Source organism: Ctenopharyngodon idella, chromosome 5 (genome assembly GCF_019924925.1).
Source record: "Ctenopharyngodon idella isolate HZGC_01 chromosome 5, HZGC01, whole genome shotgun sequence".
Lineage (NCBI taxonomy): Eukaryota > Metazoa > Chordata > Actinopteri > Cypriniformes > Xenocyprididae > Ctenopharyngodon > Ctenopharyngodon idella.
Window position 1 is genome coordinate 24839378 of NC_067224.1, and position 10883 is coordinate 24850260.

General features: G+C 37.8%; 1 long non-coding RNA gene across 1 annotated transcript; it reads right to left on the reverse strand.

The window, feature by feature from the left end:
* Nucleotides 1-3393: 3393 nt before the first annotated feature.
* LOC127513211 (uncharacterized) lies at nt 3394-6379 on the reverse strand. Its single transcript, XR_007930364.1, has 3 exons — nt 4141-6379; nt 3754-3873; nt 3394-3527 (listed from the first exon to the last, which is right to left on the reverse strand). It is a non-coding gene; the product is annotated as an uncharacterized LOC127513211 (long non-coding RNA).
* Between the last annotated feature and the right edge of the window lie 4504 nt (nt 6380-10883).

Below are 10883 nucleotides of genomic sequence, written 5' to 3' on the forward strand. Positions count from 1 at the left end.
CAATCTAAAAGCATTGCTATTCACCATTCAAGGCTATCACAGATTCAAAAAGGGGACTGACGTGGTTTACCTGTTCATATGATATCTGCCTGCTGCTGTATATAAGATAATTTGATTCACACCTGTAAATAAAGTTGTCAATAGGTGTGAACATAGCTTGTGTATTACTTTGACATTTGACGAACAGAATAGAATAGAATAGAATAGAATAGAATAGAATAGAATAGAACAGAACAGAACATTTACATATCGCCACCAACCTTACCCACTGTAGGATAATGAAAGATCTCATTCAGCTTTATCTGACTGACCTCTGAAAGATATGCAGTGCATATTCTTTCACACTGAAGAAACGTGTGTGTGTGTGTGTGCTTTTCCTCCCATGCGTGTGTAATGGGATGATCTGAGGCTCTCAGGATGAAATTTTTAATGATTTGAGTCATTCATGCTTCAGCACGTCTGCTATGGTGGCAAGTGTGTTGTGTTTCGTGTGTGTGTGTGTGTGTGTGTGTGTGTGTGTGTGTGTGATTTATGCATAAATACCTTAGCAGACTGAATCTGCATTACCGACCGAATGTAAGGAAGCCAATTATGTGTATATAAGAGTGCGTATATGAAAGAGAGAGAATGAGAGCCAATGTCTAAGAGCATGCATGTGAGTCACAGCATTTCTAAATGTGTCCACATATGTACTGAAGGAAGTTTTTAGCTCTGCTAGAATGCCTTATGGTCTCTCGTGGGAGTGAGCACAAATGAACTCATACATGCATTTAGATTGAACCAAAGAAGCCTTTTTTTTTTTTTTTCTTTCAAATTTTACAAGACTTGGAAAATCCTTGTGTTTTGTTTATCAAAATACTCGATTAAATTTTTAATTGCATTATCAGAGGAGCGACTTGTTGCTACAAGCATGAATAATTGATTATAGCTTGTGTGAACACAAGCCTTCTGTGTACCAATCAACGTCACCTCGCTTCTTACGACGCATGGATTTCAGCACCTCAGACGGGGCAAAACAGGCACGTGGGCAGCAGGTGATGTGAGGGAAAAAAAACACATCTGACACAGATTTGAGTTCATCAGCAAAAAAGATGCTGGTGCCCCAGTTTTGTGAGGAAACCTCTTAAGTCTCTCTCTCTCCCTAGACACTAGCTAAGCAGACATGGGCCACACAGCAACCCTCGACCGACATGATTTCTGCTCCACACCCTCAGCGTGAGATAACCTCAAAAAGCCTCTCCCTTCTTCCACCTCCATGATCACGGACAACCTCTTCCTCCCTCCCTTCAGTCAGGAGTGTGCCATCAATTATGGGCACAAGAGTGCTGCCACAATAGTAGCTGCAGCCAGTTAGTAGCTGCCAGGTAGCTGCTGTTTTTCCAAGAGCTGAAAGAAATAGTTCGTTTGTTGTTGTGTTTGAGAAATTCAGTTTTCCCTCACTTTGAAACACACTCACAGAATTCACATTCACAATATGTTTCCCAAGGTCAGCTTGTTGCTGTTCTGATCCTGTGAGCACACCTTAGCTGCCGCCTAGCAAGCACTCATTGAAAGCATATCACTTGCATTTCGCCATGTGTCAAACTTAACCAGTCGACCAGACCAAAAAATTGGCACACAGGGGAGGTGAATGAGGAGCCCCGGGCTAGTGGCCATTTCGAATTCAAGATGTCGGTGTGTAAAAAAAGTGTACATGACCTCAGGCGTATTGATTCCGTTAATGTTATCTTTCTAGCTAGCTAGGGAAAGTTGGAAAGGCAGATATGAGATTGTGTTCGCATTTTGATGTCAGTGACTTCAGCCGCTTTTAAAGTAAATCTGTACATTGGCAGTAATATGCTGCAAATTAAAGCTATGTGATGTATTTATAGGCTCATCGGTGGCTATCTTTGGAAGATGGATGTGCAGGGTACTATATAAGATGATGATAATGATATCTGTGAGTTTTATAAAAAGAAAAAAACGCAGTTTGTCATAGTGTTTTAAAGAATGCTACAAGTTCAAACAACAACATTTGTGATGCTGATGATTACCAAACAATACTTTGACTTGGTAAAACTGGGTTGTTTTCTGTATGACAATGTATTATTTTGATGTCCCCAAAAATTATATTATTAAAAAATAGCTTTGTTTCACGGTTTGTAAAAACAGACAAAAATCATGTTTATATTAATGCTCTTACAGTACAATGGGAGTCTATGGGGAAAAGCATTCTGGAAAGCTTAAAAGCAGAAAAGTGCAGCACATATTTTTTGTTAAAGCTCTTATATGAATTCATCCGTACAAAAATGTGTGCTGTTTGTGCTGTAATGTTGCCCAAATCATTTTAGTAGTGTCATCATCATTCTAGGCGGATGAACTTCTGTTATGCATTACCGATATAATTCCTGTGGGTGGATTTGTCTGTAAACAAGTCCCTTTCCTTGGGTATTATGCAAAAGTTACAGAGTTTACTGGCTTTACATGGTGATGACTTGAAAAATTGGATATAACTTTGCACAGTCAGACAAGGTTGAGGGTGAGTTGGCCATACTAGTCAAGTTAGCAAGCGAAGTACAAAGTGCCCTATAAACTTGACCGTGATACTGTAAATTTTGTCCGTTTTTACACACAGTGAAAATTATCCTGTGTAGTAATCAACAGCACCTTTTTGCACTGAACCCCAGAAATAATAATACATAACCTGACATAAATGCTAAAATCTGAAAATTGTTAAACTGCTGTACAAAAACGATTTGACAAAACTTTGATTGACTTTTATGCAAATTGCTGACATTTCAATTGCCACGTGGATAAATTAAACCACCCACTGCCTTCAATTATGACATAAACATACTTGCACAAACTATATGCTTGTTCGCAATTACCTGTCACACTCATTTAAAGAAGAGACCTCACTTTATCATAACGAAATTCGTCAAAACCACGTTTACAGTCAAGAAAACATAAGATATTCTAACAGACGACTGACTCTCACTTGCAGTGTGGGCAGCAGTGCTTTCAGCTAACATCTGTTCTCATCTACAAGACAAGACATTTAACTATTTTTACAGCAAAAAATACTTCAGAATTTGCCAGGTAACAGTTTCACAAGTACAGACCAGATGGAGAAAGGCATTACCGTATTAATGAAAAGATTGTAGAACTTGAGTTTTCATTTTTGTTGAACTGTCTCCAGTCATTTAACCACCCTCATGTAATTCACAGACCTCTATGATTTTCTCTGTGAATCTGCAAAAATGACAAAAATGAAGTGTTTGGAATGACATAAGCACAAGTAAATTATGACCATTTTTTATTTTATATACATATGGGGTATGCCCTGCAGGCACAAACACACAGCATACTTAATAAAATTTCATACACCTTCACCCTTATAATACTCCTAACACACACACACACACACACACACACACACACACACACACTCATAATAGAAATCCACAGCAGGGGTTCAAGACTACAAGTCGTCAATCAGAGTTAGCTGCCAAACAGACATGGCAGCTGTGCAGTTAAAAATGACAGATCTGGACCAAACAGAGAAAAAAAATATCAACATCTTAAGGCTAAAAGCTTTAGAAAACAACCTTAATTTAAACTTGATGGTTTGGTGATAAACAAGCAAAGATATCACTCAGCTCCTGATGTCATGCTACTATGATTCTTTCACAGATGTTGTTCTGTGCTATATAACAAGTGAAAATGTTAAAGGAAAAGTTCATACAAAAGTGAAAATTCTGTCAATTTACTAACCCTCTTGTCATTCCAAAGCTGTAATACAGTACTTTCTTCATGGAACACAAAACAAGATTTTAGACAGAATGACAGCCTCAGTCAGCATTCATTTTCACTTGAAGAAATAAAGTCAAATCACTGGAAGGACATAAGTGAAGTACATAGTTACAAAAATGATTATTTATTTATTCATATTTTATTTTTTAACTATCCCTTGTTTAGTTTTTCACCACTGTAGACTTTATGGCTGTTTAGTGAGCAGGTGTTAAGCATTTACATGTGTATGTGTTCAGCTATTTTACATAAGCCATATTTATATTTTAAATTTTTGGTTGGTACGTGTTGTATTTGTGTTTATTTTTGTGAATGTTTAACAAGTGTGTACTGTATTAGTGTGTAGGCTACCTGTTTTCCATCAGCAAAAGCAGCAGAATTTCTCACACCTCAGTATTTGTGTGGCTCAGTCAACAGCTGAACTTCAAAAACCGAGACAAATGTGTCCCAACACAGCAATATCAAATAATCTGAAAAGCACAAAGGAAAAAATAAAAGTTGTGAAAGTGCGTGGTCCTGATAAACCCTGCGTTATGGGGACAAAATGATCCCACAAAGATGGCAATATCTGAAATCCTTGTCCTTGTGGGGACCTTTTTGGTCCCCATGAAGAAAACAGCTTATAAATCACACTAAGTAATGTTTTTTGACAATGTAAAAATGCAAAAAGTTTTCTGTAAGTTATGTGTGTCTTTTGGCGTTTGTGTAGACGAGTACTGGGAAGTAGCGTCGCTAAATAACGTAAATAAGTTTAACAATATTTCATAATAGCAAGTTGACAGTGTAGCTATTTTTTTTTAAATCACGTCATTAAGAGTAAAAAAAAAAAAAAAAAAAAAACTAATTTATGAAGTACAGTTGACAAAATGTCCAGCTTTACCTGGCAATCCACATTTTATCCATTTAGGTGGTTCTTCCGGTTTGACGAACTGTCACTCAAAGGGACTGAAACAAGTAATTTCAGACTACAAGTTTGTGCTACAAATAATGCTTATCCGTCAGTTTTACTGAATGAACATACATGTCTTTGGATTGTGTGGGAAACAATAGACTGTAAGGGAAACTGGAGCACCCGGATGGAACCCATGCGAACAAGCTAGGCTACCGAGTTATTGAAACATTGATTCAACCGATTCGTTCAAAATCTTTTTTTTTTTTTTTTTTTTTTTTTTTTTTGAGGGTGAGATTGAGTCAATGTAATGTATAACTTATTTTTTAAGCACTAAAAAGCTTGATTTCTTTTCTGATAATTTAATTTTATAAATATAGAACTCAACACACTGAGGAAATCTGTGAAAAATGTAAAATAAAGCAAAAAACTGAGTGCGGATCACAGCTGTATTCTTGAAATAAATATGGAACTCAGCCATTAAAAAAAAAGATATAACTTACCAAATATGTGTGAGTTCGTTTTTCTGACTTGCATAGAGACGAGACAACAGCCATGTTTTCATTGTAAAATATAATTTCCATTCATTTTATTCTTAATAACTATATTTATTTATACCGAACGGCATAATATAATTTTTTTTCTACCGGCCTGAAATATAACATAAGTCGCGCAAAGCGGCATCAGCGTAGGAAAAATGTGTAGGCCCTATAGTTTAGCAGCGTTGTCTGGCAAGACTGTTTAGAGTCAGAACTAGCGATGCCGGATTCGAAAATTAACAACTCTGTTGACTCTTCTTTGCAATGAATCACTCAAGCACAGAATCGTCTGAAGTAAAACACTGGTTACGAACGTCACCGCTCTATGACAAGGGGAAGACAGCCAAGTTCAACAACTGCACGTCAGGTAAAGACATTTCCAAACCAACACTAAAACTAGGCCTAAACGAAAACACTTAAAATCCCCCTGTAGTGTATTTTATCCCTTTAAACTCACCTTTGATCACCAAAATGACAGATTTAAACTTGAGTTGGACGTATAACGGAGTATTTCTGTTCCAAAAATTCTCTTCCAAATCCTCACAGGATTCGGACTTTTTTTTTTTTTTTTTCGAGTATCGGCCTGAGTGACGTAAACGGGGGCGGAATTCCTTGTACGGGCACTTCTACCGGAAGGGCGCGCGCGCACACGTGGACCTGAGCGAGAGCGCAAGAGCACGCCCATCAACGCGCGTTTACGGAAGTCATCAGCAGAGCTGCACAGGTAACAGGACTGCACGAAATTAACAATGTCACCAAAGAAGTGTTTTTGGTTGTGAGTGAAAGATAACCTTGCTTCCCAAAGAACCCAGTGTTCAGTGGAGCTGAGAGATTTGTTCTCACGCATTACATTGATGCGCTCTCGATATTTGTTATTAAAATAACCATAGAAACTGATAGTTGCAATCACTTTTTTATTAGTTAAAATGAATGGAGAATATCTCATGTTTTTCCGTGGCTGCTCGAGCCCTCAGGATCGGCGCTTATGGTTTCATAAACAAGGCCCAGTTCTACGCTGGATTTACAGATTGTTTGAAACTGAAAGATGGAGCGGTCACAGCAGTAATGATCCCGGTCATGAGTCGGAACCGCAGGTGGTGAGTAAAACTGCTTCAAATGTCTGTTTTGTTGACAATAGGCACCTAAGTGCATATAATGTAAACAACACAAACGTAGTGAATTCATAAATTCATCATTCATACGCTATATTCATTATAGTGATGCAAAAGTTATCCATGGATAATGCGATAGTGCACTGTGTGTTTAAATACAGTTGTTTAGCAGACCATTGATAGCTTGTAGACGATCTCTACACAAAAGCTGCGCGTGCTCGTGACTCTTTAGCTCCGCTCACAGGACACACCTCCAGGCGCTCGGCTGTTTTCGGAAATAGCGCATGTATCTTTTATAAATATGATTAAACTGAAGACTTTTTGGAGATATGAAGGACGCACTACTACTCTATTGGTACTCAAGATTAACATGAGATTGGCAGAAACTGTGTGTGATACACACCTCTTCCGGAAGCTCAAACGTGCTCTGTAACCAATGAGGTTTATTCTCGTGTGTTATGCAGCACGTTTGGGCTTCCGGAAGAGGTTTGTTCTCGTGCGTCATTCAGGCTCAGTAGAGCTTCTGTTTATGTTCACTGATCAAGGTTTATATGCGAGTAAAAGCCTAATATATCTGTCACAAAAATGTGAACTTGAAACTTAGACTATACTTGCCTCACAGACATGAGAAATATATCTATCGAAAGTATGAAATGGCCCTATTGACTTTTAACTTACTAAGATGTGATTATATATAGTTTATCTTTATTATACAGAAATGGACCACATTTAGAAACTTGTTGTGAAACTTGTTTTGTTTTCAGACATTTTAATATTTTAATAACTTTAAAAAAATTCCAGTACAAACGTTACTGCCACTTATCAACGGCAGCTGTCACAGTTGCTAGGTGACAAGAACAATCCTCTGTAGGCTAGACCATCCCATTCAACAACGCTCGGTCCGACCTTCACGGCCTTCGAAGGATGCATCCTCTGAATTGGGACACAGCTCATGTTCCCGTTCGTTATGTTCCAGTAGTTTCAAGGAGAAAATACTCAGCAATGGTGTTGACTTATGAATTTGCACATGGTTTGTCTTAAAGCAGGGCCGTAACCACCATAGATATTGATGGGGACAAGTCCTCCCCAATAATTAGAAATGGGCAAATTGTAATTTCCCTCCAATATTTGAAATTTTTGCACTGCTCTGCTGCACTCCATTACACTGCTTTGGTTTAAAAGTTAGATTTTCAGTCTGGACTGCCTCAGCGGTCTAACAGCACTCGTCAATGTCAAAATGATTGAGATGGCCAATCAAATCAAAGTAGACAGGGTTTACTGTTTACAGAAGCAGAGCTTGAATTCCAGCAGTCGGTTTAACGTTGAAAGAGTGAGGTAAGATGTAAATAGCAAAACATTTAATGCATGTCAACTGTTTTGTGATAGAAATGTTAAACGACCGACACTAACATCCAGTGATGCAAACTACTATACTGTTTTTCTAAAATATATCCATTTTGAATTGAAATTTGAATTCACGTGATTCGTGTAATTCCTTACTGAGTGTGACGAGACAAGAAACGTTTTAATGCAAATAGTTAAAAATGATTACTTCCCAACTAGAATTAGACCTAGAATTGTTCAAGACATGTTTACGGTCTTGTCTTAAAGCATATTAAAAACACCACATAGACATATAAACAACATTAAAAATTGGATTTTCACCACAGGGGGTCTTTTTTTTTTTTTTACGTTTACAAAAGCAATGGCCATTGCTTTTGTAAATGTACCTTGGTATTCTTTTAAAGGATTAGTTCACTTTTGCTGATAATTTACTCACCCCCATGTCATCCAAGATGTCCATGTCTTTCTTTCTTCAGTCGAAAAAAAATTAAGGTTTTTGATGAAAACATTACAGGATTTTTCTCCATATAATGGACTTCAATGGACACCAAACGTTTCAAGGTCCAAATGACAGTTTTAGTGCAGCTTCAAAGGGCTTTAAACGATACCAGACGATGAATAAGAGTCTTATCTAGCGAAACGATCGGTCATTTTCGAAAAAAATACAACTGTATATGCTTTATATAAACAAACGTTTGCCTTCTAAGTGCCTCCGCCAAAACTGCATTTCTGTATTCTCCAAAAAGCTTACGCTGTATGTCCAACGCCTTCCCTATTCAACTTACGGAACGAACGCAGCACCAGTTACATTTTTTCCGTAAGTTGAATAGGGAAGGCGTAGGACATCCAGTTGTATTTTTTTCGAAAATGACCGATCGTTTCGCTAGATAAGACCCTTATTCCTCGTCTGGTATCGTTTAAAGCCCTTTGAAGCTGCACTGAAACTGTCATTTGGACCTTGAACCGTTCAATATATGGAGAAAAATCCTGGAATGTTTTCATCAAAAACCTTAATTTTTTTTCGACTGAAGAAAGAAAGACATGGACATCTTGGATGACATGGGGGTGAGTAAATTATCAGCAAAAGTTTATTTAAAAGTGAACTAATCCTTTAAGTACCTTGAAGTACCCTACCATGTAAATACTGCAAAGTTTATTTCAGGCAGTGATTATGGCTTCCAGTGTCCTCACAAGTGAGCTTTCAGCATGTTTCATTATATATGTGGGGACATTTGTAATATTTTGGCACCCACAACTAGTCAAACGTGCACACGCTTACAACAACTGGCAATATAGAGTGGTTTTAATAAATAGCTACTAAGCATGTGCAGTATTTGATTCAATTGGAAATATTCAGTATTTAGAATACATATGATAAAGCTTAAATATAATTAGCTGATCTTCAAAACAGTTTTCTGCTTGGCTTTTCTGTAGAGTTGTTGGTACTTTTGATGAGTAGGCCTACATTTTTTGAGTATGTTGCCCAGCATTGGGTAATAGTGTGTACATGTCATTTTTGAAAACAATAGTTTGTCCTTGTGTCTTGTAACACAGAGCCTTGTCTTCTAAAACAATGTCTCACACGCTTTCAGCTGTTAAACAAAGTTTTTCATTTTTCTTCTCTTTCACACACACAAACACCATCTCTTTTTTCTCTTTTTCTCACAGGAATACATCCATTTTTTTTTTTTATCCTAGGCAGTTTTGTTATTGCAGAACTGCAAAACATTTTTTTATCCTAGGCAGTTTTGTTATTGCACCATTAAAGTAATGATTATTGAAAGACAAAGAGAGAAGGGGTTCAACAACATTCTGTTCTTCTCTGTCCTTCTAGATGTGTTTAGCTTCATGAGCTTAACAAATTCTCGACCCTCAGCATAGGCATACTCTCTCATGAAGAGAGAATGTCATGCTGCACTCAGCCCCTCAGTGAGATCCTATTCAATAAAGTCTCTAAACGCACGTTTCATAAGCAGGGATTTTATACAGACAGTTATATAAGACTCGCACACATTCACACTCGCTCTCTCTCTCGCTCCATTATAACAATAGGCATTGAGACTGTTTCCCGTAGCAACGTGGCACAGGCGTGAGAATAGTCTGAACTCTTTAGAGACAGACATACTCTCCCTCACACACACTCATACATTAACTACCAAATATTTGCGTGCTATCTGAATTAGTTTTATATACACACACTTTCACACAACAACTCACTTTGTCTGTCTCTTTCTCTTTCTGTCCTTTACTGTATGCCTTTGGTTTTCTCTCTCTGTCTCACTCTCTCTCCCTCAGTCTTTCACTGTGGCCATGTTCACACTGCAGCTTAAAACGGTTGTCACTTCTCTTTAGAGTGCTTAATCTGCTTATGTTCAAACAGAGTTTGGTTTTACTTATGGAAGTGACAACCACTTTCTACAACTGATTTTACTCCTGAAAATTGCAGCCAGTGGCAAGCTGGCAACCATATTTACTTTAAATCCATGATGTTAAATCTGGTATGATCAATTAATGCAATTTTTTAACATTATAAATGTTTCAGTCTGCTAACAAGGTCTGCTAAACAGTCGGCTAATCAGTAGTCTTCCGGCAACAGCTGTACATGCATTCACGAGAGAGTCGAGTTCCGACAGATGGGTGACTTCTGACCCGACGTGACGTAGTTTATCTTCTCTTATATCTGACATTTTTCTTTAAAACTTCTCATTTTAGACTTCTAATTCATGTCCAGTTTTTTGTTTTGCCCTATATGCACTTCCGCGTTTGTCAATTCTCACATATGCTTATGCTACGCCTTCATCATACATCATACGACAGAGGTCACCCTTCTGCCAGAACTTGACTCTCTTGTGAATGCATGTACAGCCAATGCCGGAAGCCAGTGATTATAGTTTATAAAGTTTTAAATATGGATATTTTTCTTACAAAAAACCATCGCTTCACTTCAGAAGGCATTTATTAACCCACTAAAGTCATATGGAATACTTTTATGATGGATGGATGCACTTTTTGGTGCTTCAAAAACTTGGGCACTATTCAATGCCATTACAAAGATGCGAAGAGCCAGGATATTATTTAAAGGTGCTCTAAGCGATGTCACGCGTTTTTAGTCCAAAACATTTTTTGTCACATACAGCAAACATCTCCTCACTATCCGCTAGCTGCCTGTCCCCTGAACACACTGTAAAAAAACGCGGTCTCTGTAGTCGC